The 12510-nt window shown below is 39.5% G+C and overlaps 1 long non-coding RNA gene across 1 annotated transcript; it reads right to left on the bottom strand.

The window, feature by feature from the left end:
* Positions 1–996: 996 nt before the first annotated feature.
* LOC105519257 lies at positions 997–12190 on the bottom strand. The gene is made up of 5 exons (XR_001002938.1): positions 12082–12190; positions 10894–11030; positions 3713–3796; positions 1164–1282; positions 997–1058 (listed from the first exon to the last, which is right to left on the bottom strand). It is a non-coding gene; the product is annotated as an uncharacterized LOC105519257 (long non-coding RNA).
* Positions 12191–12510: the final 320 nt, after the last annotated feature.

Genomic DNA, 12510 nt, shown 5'->3' with positions numbered 1-12510 from the left:
GACTTTATTCAAAAAGACTATTGCAATAGGAAGAACATGTCAACCTCAGATATCTGCAAGTGTCTCAAAATCAAACAGAAAGAAGCTTTTCCTTTTTATGGAGTGGAGAAGGGCATAGAGTGTGGGCAAGCAGGCGGCAAAACCAGGATATTCCAATAGGAAGTGTTTTTATCTATGGTCAGTTGATTTTCAGGATGAGCTGTTAACAGATGTTCTGCTCCTTAGTGTTTCAGCGCTTGCTTAAACTTGCGGGAGAGCCAAAGTCTAGGAATCTTTTCGGAGGAGAGAAGCCTGACTAAAGTTTGGTCAAGCCAAAGCAGAGGGTAAGAAACGAACTATTGTGAACACGTGGGCAGTTCCCCTTGTTGCTTAAGACAAAGTGTGTTTTTAAACACCACTAGGGATGGAATAAGAGTCATTGTGAAGCTGAATTTGATCCGTCATTTTCAGGGGTGGGCTGGTCTTCATGTTCTTGACCTTGAATGACCAGCTGTCATGTTGTGAGCATGCTGTCTCTCTGACAGCTGGTGGAGGGTCTTAGAGATCAGGCACTTAGCATAAGGTACACCTTGTGATGTGATCTGCTTGGTCCAAAGGTCTTGAGAAAGCTCTCTACCTCTCTATTTGCAAGATCTACGTCTACCTATAATGGCTCTGCTCCCTAGAAGTACTCAACATCTGTTGTTCCTGTAGCCCAAAGTGAATCAGAAATGTGATTGAGAATGTTTTGAATGTGGGGATTGTCAATGGCTTGGGAGGCTGTGGGAAAGGCAAGAAAAGTTTCCCCAAATTGAGGATATCAACTTGGATATAGTACATGTGCCCCAGTTATCGTGGCCAGGACTGATATGTGACTTCTTCCTCAAATTCTGGACAGTTCCTGCTCCACTTGAACTCTCTTGTCTATTATTCTCCATGCTACTTTTGTGATGAAGAAAGACAGAATAAATACCTCAGCTGTGTTTGCAAAAAGCCTGGTTCTAACTAGCCTTCCTTGGCCAAGTGCCCACTGATGTTGTAGTGAAGTCAAAGAGCATTTGTCTTCAAGATTCAATGGCCTATGAAAGTCAATAATAAGTTTAATTATGTCACACTGAAACTTTGTGAAATATAAGATACTGGTTTTCAGAAAATTGACTCATTGAGAAATTCATAAGACTCACCAAATTCCGTAGTCTTCACAACCTCTTTCACCTTCTGCTCAAGCAGAGGAGGAGGGCATATAGAGACAGGTCTTGAGTGCAATTGGAAAACACAGTGAGTCATTTTTGCTTGTCCATTCCTATTTGAAAGAAAATATCATTTCAGTGATTTAATTTTTGGTACAAAACCTGGCTTAGTCCTGGAACTGTAAGTGCTTCCACACCTACTATTATTAAACCCATCATTAAGAGTCACTTATTTTTTGGTAATTGGAATTGCATGTTTGAGAGAGTAAACTAAAACCACCTTGTGACCTGGCTGCTACCTCGTTGGGGCAGTTCTATCCCAGAAAGTGGTTACTTAAAGAATATTGTGATGACAATAGGTGAGATGATGTCTACACCCTGAGCCAGAGTTATTTTAGAGACAGTCCCGTGGTAAGTGAATCACATGTTTATCTTATAGGGAAAATATGGATTGCACATTTTTCTGTTTATAAAGAGGAAGAAAAGAAACATTGTTGCCTAGAAAACTCTCTGCTGAGAAATGCCTAGTTGTAATGGTATAATTTTGATGCCATGTGACAATTGGATTGAGAAATCTAATATTGCAGGCAACATTGTAGAAGAAAGTTAAGATAATTTATAGCTCATTCTGAGTGATGATCCAGCTTTGGGTTGTCCTGGTTCCTGGATTTTCTTCCTTCTCTTTCCAAAAGCCTGTTTAGGGACGATTTTATTGCTCATTAGCACCTCGCTAAGACAGCTGGCAAGAAACGATGGAGATGGAATTTGCATCATTCAATGCATTTGTATTTTTTGGATTCATAGAAGATTTCTGAAGAAAAGAGCACCAAAATAACTGTGAAATGAGGTTTGAAGACCTCTGGGAAGTTTAATAATGTATCTTGTCCTTACACCATAGCAATTATAAGTGCATGTATTTGACTGCCTTTATTGTAAGCACCTTTCTTAGATTCCCAAAGCAAATCCCATAATGCCACAAATGATATCAGGGCCTCTGACATAGACCTTTTCTAAGTGCTGGGGACTGGCCTGTGATAAATAGTTGATCACTTTCCAGCCCTTATTGGTTCCTTTGCGATTTCATCCCTGTGGGGCTCTTTCAACATCAAGCTTCCAATTTGAGGGCATCCACAAAGCCAACTGACAAGTACAGGAATCAAATACTATACTGTAATGTTTATTCTTTTCAGTGTGATCACTTGGTGTTTGATTTGTTTTCTGGCTTGCTTTTGAGAGCCTTTGTTTTCTGGATTCTTGGCTGTCTTGCCCCTCCCAGTGACAAGCAGCACATGGCTTTGTTTCTCCATAATCTCCATAATCGACACCTCTGTTTGTGCTGATGAAGTACATCCACTAAGCCTCTCGTGTAGAGCAACTTACTTTACTTTCTAGAAGTTGGCGGAGAGGTGAACAGATGCCCTGTTGTGTCTCATATTCAGAACTTATTGGTGACCCTGGGAGAGAACACATTGTGACTTTCTTTTGGAAATGTCAACACCTTACACATATCAGACCAGAATTTGTCTTCTATGCCAAATCCAACATAAACTTATCTCTTGGAAGAGAGATACTGCTCTTCTGGATGGCTTGGAAACTCGATTGGAAAAGCTGTGACAGCAGCTGCCTCATCGCTAGACCTAACACTTGTCCTCCCTTTAGTATCAGTGTGATTTGTAATCAAATTCAGTTAATGAAACTGGTATTCTTTGATTCCTTTTTAGTAGAAAGTGATGGGGGACAGTTTTTACAATTACACCTGAGGCAAAATTTCAATGTGAATGTTCAGCCATGTGAAATGATTCAGAAGTGAACTTTCCAATTTGATACTAATACACATCTATAGTGGCACTTTACATTTTCTTATTCCAAATCCCATATTATTAGCAAAGCAAAGGGGAAAAAATGAGATCCCTAGTAGTACATTTGTCCTGTGTTGAAGGGGCCAGGTAGAAGTTTCCATTGCAGTTGTGGACTGAATTGCGTCCCCCTGAAATTCTTATGTTGAAACACTCAATATGACTGTACTTGGAGAAAGGATCTTTCAGGAGGTAATTAAAGTTAAATGAGCTCATAAGGGTGGGACCCTAGTCCAATATGACTGATGTCCTCGTAAGAAAGAAGAGAGACAGCAGAGATGCACACATGCATGGAGAAAAGACCATGTGAGGGCACAGTGACCAGGGAACCATCTGCAAGCTGAGGAGAGAGGCCTCAGGAGAAACTCCTACCCAGCTGACACCTTGATCTTGGCCTTCCAGCTTCTAGAACTGTGAGAAATATATTTCTGTTGTTTAAGCCACCCAGCCTGTGGTGTGTTGTTATGGCAGTCCTAGATGACTGATACAATTGTCAAAAATGTCTTCTTGGGAAAAGGTGAGAAAGTCAAGCCTTTGAGCTTTTGGTTAAATTTATCTTTTGTGGATTCTATGGATTTAATTTGGTTGCTTTGAACAAAAATAATGTAGTCTTTTATAAAAATCATATTAGAGCAGCAATAGAAGAGCACAATTTTGAGTTCCTTAGAAGTTCAAATCAAGACTCACCAGATGGGTGGGGTAGGCTTTGATGTATTTGACACGCGAGGAACCTGGTGGAATGTTGGGCATGATTATTTCAACCAGAAACACCTAAAGAAGGAAATGTACTAGTGTCCTCATTGTGGTTCTGTTATGTTGATCATTCCATAAGCTATATCTTTCTCTTTCCTATCTGCATCTCCCAGATTTTCTTCAGTGTGCTGGCATATCTTTTATAATGGAAAACTAAAACATAATTGGCTTGAAAACTTTATATATGTGTCTGTGTAGATATATACATAACATTTTAAGTGGGAACTAAATGGTGAGAACACATGGCACATGGAGGGGAAACAACACACACTGGGGCCTTTCAGAGGGTGGAGGGTGGGAGGAGGGAGAAGATCAGGAAAAACAAGTAGGTACTGGGTTTAATACCTGGGTGATGAAATAATCTGTACAACAAATCTGCATGACACAAGTTTACCTGTGTAACAGACCTGCACATGTATCCCTGAACTTAAAAAAATTATGCTGCACAGGAAAAAAAGAAGCTTGTCGTATGCTTGCCATGATGTGAACGTACTTGCTCCTTTGGCCTGACTGAATAAACAGGCTCCAGTAACCAGGGAAACCATTTTACTCCCAGAATCAACAATAGGATGGAGCCTTGCTGTCTAGGATAAGATGGGACTGGCTATTCATTCTAAGGCCCTTCCTTCCTTCTTCTTGACCTACAAGCTGGCCTCCCTGCAGCTCTCTTATCTTCAACTTGTAGGGAGCATACTCCAGCTCAGAGAAAAACTGCTTCTCTCTTCCCTAGGCACCTCCTTCTGTTTCATTACCTCTTACCAGTTGCGACACGGTCCAAGGTTGTGATTCCAGACAGCAGTGGGCTTGGACATTCCCTCCACACTTTTAGCAAGTCCAGAGGTTATCCAAACAGCCAGTGGCAAAGAGAAGTATCTCTCAAATGATAATACAAAAAAAATCAACAACTAAAATTGAGACTGCCCTGGCCACCCAACAACTGTGCTGATGATCTCACTATGTATCCATGACCACTAACTTCAAATGGGCAATCCTACCACATAAGCCTAGTTTATTCACCTTTCTATTTTCCTAAATTACTAGTTCACATCTTCTTCTCTACCCCCAAATCTCTTACTCCCCCACCTTCCCCATTATTCTCATTTATAACATTATATTCTCATTATAACATTTACAGACATCATAGAAGCAGTCACCATCAACTTTCCACCATCAAATCTATCAATTCATACCTGCATTCAGTACCCAAACTGCAATTCTTCAGCTACGTTGAATTTACTATCATTGCTTTACCAAAGTCTAGTCCCCCTCCACCTGGATCCCATACCCTCTCACCTGCTCAGTTATCTTGTTTCTTGTATTATCCTCTCTCTAATGAGTACTCTCATCAGCACAGAAACACTGATACTAAATTAACTTTTCAGAGCCCCAGCCCCACCAGTAAGAATAAGAGCATTTAGATTCTAAATACTCTTATTTATATTTATAGATCCTAAATATTTAGATTCTTCCACAAACTCTGTAACCCCCTTTCCTCTTCTTTCTTCCTTAAAGCCTTCTTGCCTCACATATGCTGTTTTATTTTATTAGGCTTGGTACAAAGAAAAACATAATTGTGAATTTAGTCCCTGTTTTCGCCAATGATTCTCTCACTGGCTTGTGGATACAACACTCTTTCTAAAATGTGGCCAGCTTTCTAGAAAACGCTACCTGAAGATGCGGAAGGATAAGTAGTGTCAATTCTCTATTTATTAACAACAATTTGAAGCGTATTAACTAAATTCAGATTTATTTTAAGATAAGTGAATCTTGGGAAAAAATCAAAAAGATTGTTTAAATGGTAAGAAAATTAGAGCTAGATTTATCTCCAGGCTTATTAAGCTGAAGAAAGACTTAAGAATGTTCTTTTTAAGTAGGAGAATTATTCATTTGACAATGATTAACTGATTATCAATTGCATCAGTAACGAAGAAAAAATGGATGTTAATAGAACCATGAGCATTAGTGTATTTCTTAATCTTTAGGGATTGAAATGTATTACTCAATAAGTTTTAGCATTTTTTGCCCTAGAGTAGATATTTTCATATAAAACATAACTGCCTCATTAGAATGGCTGTTCTTGAAGTCAGAGGAAGGTAATAGATTCTCTCTCCAAGACTCTTTTACCTCTATGATTCTGAAATGTTTTGTGCTATCATATCAGAGTTATTTTTCCTTTAGTCAAATGAGTTTTTTCTGTTCCCCAAGCTGCAATGAATTCTCAAGAAGCAGGTACATTAACATTTCTAATCCAAACATTTGAAATCCAAAATGCCCCCAAATCTGAAACTTGTTGAACACTGACATTATGCCACAAATGGAAATTTCCACATCTGACTTCAAATTGCAGGTGCAAACTACACAGCTTATTCGACATTCCCAAGGGAGAAAAGACCCTCCCACCCCCCATTTAGCTGCATTGTGTCTTTTCTGCATGCAGCATGATGGTGATACCAAACAACCACAGATTGTCCACATGGGTGGCCGAGGTAGTGACACCTTTGCTTCCCAATGGGTCAATGTGCTCAAACTTTGTTTCATACACAAAATTATTTAAAATATTATATAAAATCACCTTTAGTTTATATGTATAGGTTGTATATGAAACATACATGAATTTTGTGTTTAGATTTGGGTCCTATCCCCAATTATATATATTCAAGTATTCCAAAATCCAAGAAAAATCCAAAATCTGGAATACTTCTGATCCCAAGCATTTCAGATAAGGCATGCTCTACCTGTAGCAGAAATGGAATTGAACTGCTTCCAGCTGTCATGTCCTTTATCTGCTCACCTGAGCAGGTCCTTCTGTTAATGGTATTCTCATCACACAACCACAAGGAATTTTGCTCTTTTGTTTCTATTTCTTCTCTTTTATGAGACAAAGTGACAGAAGCCATCAAGGTTTAACTATTTTTCACATTTTTACAACTCTGTGCGTTCTTGTGTAACTGGCAAATACCATGAAATGGTATTAATTACTGCACAGAGGAAACCTTCAACTCACAATAGATTTTACCATACAATGGTCATGAATGCAAAGAGTGCATCTGACCTTTAATTCATCTGCTCCCAGCCTTAGTTAGTGGCCACAGGAATCCAGGAGCAATGTTATGTCCATGAACATGAAAGCGTTGACTTTGACAGGAACTCCAATTTAAGTTTGTGCTTCTGCCATGCTCCTAGCAGATGTAAGCCTTTTTGCTATATAATTTATGTGATTACTTTTAAAACTACAATGCAGAGGCCAGGCGCGGTGGCTCAAGCCTGTAATCCCAGCACTTTGGGAGGCTGAGACGGGTGGATCACGAGGTCAGGAGATCGAGACCATCCTGGCTAACACCGTGAAACCCCGTCTCTACTAAAAACTACAAAACACTAGCCGGGCGAGATGGCGGCACCTGTAGTCCCAGCTACTGGGAGGCTGAGGCAGGAGAATGGCGTGAACCTGGGAGGCGGACCTTGCAGTGAGCTGAGATCCGGCCACAGCACTCCAGCCTGGGTGACAGAGCAAGACTCAGTCTCAGGAAAACTACAATGCAGAAAAAACTGCATACCTGGTAAGATGTACTAACCATGACAAAGCTGTAACACACTATGCGCTACAGAAGAAAACCAGTAAATTGCCTGGATAATTTGGGCAAAAGAAGAAAAAAAATCCACATTTATATGAAATATCCAAGTAATTCTAATTTAGTACTTTGGGGCCTTTAATATCTAGACGATGGTACTTCTGTTTAATGCCTTCTGGATCTGAGTGATGTCTTCAGTGGAGGGAATTTTTCATTGAATTTTTCAATCATGAAGGTGATTTTTTTAAAAAATGTTGTAAATAACTAAAATCATTTGGAGTGATATCTAATAAGTAAAACAGCTTACAACATTTTATTTCATGTTTCTGAGACTGAATCAAGGTGTAACTTTAAAGTAAAAATGTTGATTGTCTTAGCTGGCTCATAGCAGTCCCTGGGGAGCAGTTGAGCGATGGCTGCTCTTCTGCCGGAATAAGGGTTGCTGGAATGAAGGTGCTATTTTGAAGGGCAATATTATTGATATGTTTAGGTTTTGTTTTAGAATAAACAAAAAAGTTTTATTTCCCTTCTTCTCAGTCATAGCTCTTCTTAAAAGTATATCCCCCCTTTTTTAAAAGAATTTTTCTAGCATCTCTTGCAGTCTCTCAAGCCTCTTTTAGTGTCACAATGTCAACGCCACTAGTTAGTGTCAACAAAAGAGTCAAACTCTGCAAAACATTTGAAGGGATTTATTCTGAGCCAAATATGAGTGACTATGGCCCGTGACACAGGCTTTAGAAGGTCCTGAGAACATGTGCCCAAGGTGGTCGGGGAGCAGCTTGGTTTTCTGCCTTTTAGAGAGGCAGGAGACATCAATCAAATACATTTAAGAAATACATTAGTTTGGTCCAGAAAAGTAGGACAACTCAAAGGGTCTGGGGGGTGGGAGGGGGGCTTCTAGGCTATAGGTAAATTTAAACCTTTTCTGACAATTGGTTGAGTTTGTCTAAAAACCTGGGATCCACAGAAAGGAAATGTTCAGGTGAAGATAAAGATTGTGGAGACAAGGTTCTTTTGAAGTCTTACAGTGGCTACCCTTAGAGACAATAGATGACAGATGTTTCCTATTTAGATCTTTAAAAGGTGCTAGACTTTCAGCTAATCTCTAGAGGATTGGGAAGGCTTGGAAGGGGAAAGAGTTAGTTATGGTAATAGAGATTCTTTACAGATGCAAAATTTCCCCCACAAAGGGCAGCTTTGCTGGGCCATTTCAAGACATGGCAAAGAAACATGTTTTGGAGTAAAATATTTTTATTTTCTTCCTTGTCTCATAATGTTATTGATATAGGAGTTAGAAATTACTTAGGCAGATAGTAAGGGTATGGAAGTTCTCAGTAAGGTTTTACTTTTAATGAAAAGCAGCCCCAAATCATTTTCCTTTCTAACAAAGAGCAGCCTGTAAAATCCACGTGCAGAAATAGATGCCGGTAGTTGTGCCAATCATGTTCAAAATGGCATTTCCATCTTCCCTTCTCTGCCAGCCGAGTGTATAGTGAGGAGTAGACAAGATGGCGCTGGCCAACAGGCCTTTTGCATGATATGATTAGGGTGGGGTGACCACCTTCCCCGTGCAGCATGTAAATGTCACACCTGGCCGAACCAATCTGTAGGTCCTATGTAAATCAGACACCACCTCCTCAAGCCTGCCTATAAAATCTGCTGCATTGGCCCCTTTTCCCTTTTTTGCTATATAATTTATGTGATTACTTTTTAAACTATAATGCAGAAAAAACTGCCTACCTGGTAAGATGCACTAACCATGACAAAGCTGTAACACACTATGCGCTACAGAAGAAAACCAGTAAATTGCCTGGATAATTTGGGCAAAAGAAGAAAAAAAAATCCACCTCTCTCAGACACCTTTCTCACAAGAGAGAGCTGCTCTGCTCTCTTCTTTCTTCTGCCTATTAAACTCCACTCCTTAATCCACTCTGTGTGTGTGTTCATGTCCTTAATTTTCTTGGTGTGAGACAACAAACCCCAGGTATTCAACCCCAGACAACAATGTCACTTCATTATGCCAGAGTCAGGTTGGAAAGTAAGTCATGATATATAGGGTTAAATAAAACCCATCCGATGAGAATTTATGGTTTGTAGGACATGGCTCCCCAGACCCCTTAGATAGGAATTTGGGCAAAATTTTAAAAAAATCAGAACTTAGTCCTCATTAGAATTCAGCGTTCTGTATGCAGGAAGGGACAGTACAACTCTCCTGGCCTCAGCTTGTCAAATAACCATCAAGTGCCATGTCCTTTGCCCCAGTTGCACACAGCATGCCATCCTAATGCCAGCCTTGTCACGAAGTGAAGTATTCAAGCTACACGGCTTGGGAGAGGGGTCCAACTGGTGCATTTTAAGAAGCCATGGTGAGAGTTAAATCTCGAAAAGTTGATGATGTCTCTCTGGAAGCACCCATTTAATATTCCATGTTACTGGAATTTCCAAGAAGACAGAATTACATTTATATTAATACTATGCTTCATGAGATGTTACATTTTTTCTTGGTGTAGAGGAGACTGCCAGTGTTCTGCCTGCCATTACTGTGTGACCCTCCCCTGTCTTCTGTGTGCTCTTGCTTCCAAAGCTCACACCAATTTTCTTGGAGGGCTACCAAAGTGCTCCTGGGCCTCAGCCCACACAAGCACAGAGCTGAAAGTCCCCAAGCAGCCCTCAACAAGTAACTGACTGGTGCAGGAGTATGAAGCACAGCTTTCTTGCCCTGGGGTCAAGAAAAACGCCGAGAAGATAGGCACAAAATGGGAGCCAAGGAATTCTAATTTCTATCTGTCACTTATCAGCCCAACACTAGTGACCCTAAACAGCTCATTTTTTTAAATCCCCTATAATCTATTACATAAAGCGTAGTCAGATTTATATGAATGCTTTATTCAGATTTATGTCAGTCAGTCAATAACTTGCATTGAGGATTCTGTGTAGACAGAATACTGTGCTTATATTTAGATTCTATAAAGGATACATGAACATCTATCCTGAGGCATATAGAGCTGCCAATATATTCTGTTTGTTCTTCTCTGGTTGATGAGGGAAGTGTCTCATTCCTATGAATTCCATTGAACTTTACAATGCCTTACAACATATATGCCTATGGAAAATTATCAATGGCATTTGGAAATACAAGGTCCAGAGTTGAGATCATAGGCAGAGAATAGAGAATGGTTTGCTTGCTAAACAGGTCACAGCAGGGGAGGGAGAAAGGAGTCTCAGGGAAGGCTCTCCCTAGGAGACTCTAGGTAGAAGATTACCCAGAGATTAAAACAGAGCAGGTAGGAAGACCTACTACCTAGGAAAACATAGTGTCACAGAAGATAAAAAGAAGTGCTTTGAGAAAGATGCAGTAAGAAACTGTGCTTCTTCATGAGCAAATTCAATCTTATCAGTCCTCCTTCACATTGCTAGGGCTGCCCCACGCACCACTCCTGTTGCTGCTGTGTCTCCCAAGGGACTTGTGTGTTTCGGATTTTATCTTTGTACCTAACACTCTATTTCCATGACACTGTATTTGATAGTAGGGAACATCATCATCACCTTTTCTGAAGTTAGTTTGGCAGGCAGTCTTCTCTTGCAAATATTATCACAAGTTCTACTGAGCCTCATGGGCCCCTCCTTAATCCTTACTTTGGCTAGTTGTCTCTTGATATCTGAATGCCGAACAACAGCATCTACTGTAGCAGCAATAGCCAACAAATGCACAAGTTAAATAAAAAGAAAAGCAAAATGAATTTCCAAAAACTGGAGGTATTTAATATAAATTTTAAAACATATTCAATGTCTTAGTGGTTTTCACCATTGATTTCAGCCAAATGGGCAGGAACATTTTCAAATTCAATTGTTTCTGGGCTGCTATATTCCTGTCCTGTTGTGGCCTTAAGAAATGTTCACATTTGCAAGTTGCACCAGATACCATCAGATCTAATTCTCTCCCTGGGGCCCAAGGATGCTCTTCTTTTTCATCTTTTATTTTGATCACAGAGGTGTTTTCACAGAGTTTATCCCCAGTAGTAAATTACATTCCAATTCTTTGCGTCAGAACAACGTTTTCACATGCACACCCATGTCCGGGTTGCTGTGTTGCTACCAGTTTTTCCTACGGGTGCAGGTGTTTTTGGAGATGAGTCTAAAACATCTCAGAACCACAAAGAACATGGAACAGTAAGAACTGATAATTATTAAAAGATGGTTTTCCGGGCTTTGAAGAAGTTTCACCCAAAAGACAACAGTCTTTTATTATTTTCACTTAACAACAAGAACAGACCTAAGTACAAGCATTTAAATTAGAAGGAAGAAAATCCCAACAATGCTGACGTATGGTATACATTGGAAGTGGTTCCAAAAGCTGAATGTGAAATGTTCTTCTAGGAAGATGTTAGAAATTGAACAAATTTGCACCAGTCTAGGAGGGTTTGGGTAAAGAGGGGTTCAGCAACCTCTATGTCCCTTCTCAGCTGCGCAATTCACAATAATACTGAATCACTATGAGCTTCAAAGTCACAGTCTTTAGCTATCCAAAATAATTCATGGAAAAGCATTTACAGTAGTGTAGGCACTGCTTTTTCATAGTACTCAAATGGCATGGTGGTTTTGGTTGGCATTGAAAATTAAGTGAAAGGAATTCTGGATTTTATAAAAATTAAAGTAAAACAAGTGAAAAATATTATCTGGAATATGTATAACAATTTATTTGCAATGTCAGATAAAGTTATATGATATTGTCACCTCAGTTAGCCTCATATATCTTGAAGCAGCTCTGATTTTCACATTCAGTAAATAGTTATTGAGCCTGTAATTCAGGACTCTGTGCTAGGCATTGGAAATGCAGTGATGAATGAAGTAAAGCATCTACCACCATGAAGTTTATAATCTTCTGGAGATAGAGTTTAAAGAAGCAAACAAACAGATAAATTACCAACTGCAGAATACGAGAAGGAAATAAACAAGACATCATGATAGAGCATTACAGTGAAGATTTACAGTCATCAGAAAGAGTCTCCTAAGTCATTTCTTGGTTATACAAAAGGATCCAACATGTTGTTTTAATGTAATTTATTAAACTATATGAAATTGCCATAATTTGGCCATATTTAAGCTAAAAAATGGCAATTTTGATGGGCAACCTAACAAAAAGAAGCTATGCCTTTATATTTA

Source organism: Colobus angolensis, unplaced genomic scaffold (genome assembly GCF_000951035.1).
Source record: "Colobus angolensis palliatus isolate OR3802 unplaced genomic scaffold, Cang.pa_1.0 Scaffold341, whole genome shotgun sequence".
In the NCBI taxonomy this organism is placed as follows: domain Eukaryota; kingdom Metazoa; phylum Chordata; class Mammalia; order Primates; family Cercopithecidae; genus Colobus; species Colobus angolensis.
The sequence above is the reverse complement of the archived record's forward strand: the minus strand, read 5'-3'. Positions and strand labels throughout refer to the sequence as shown.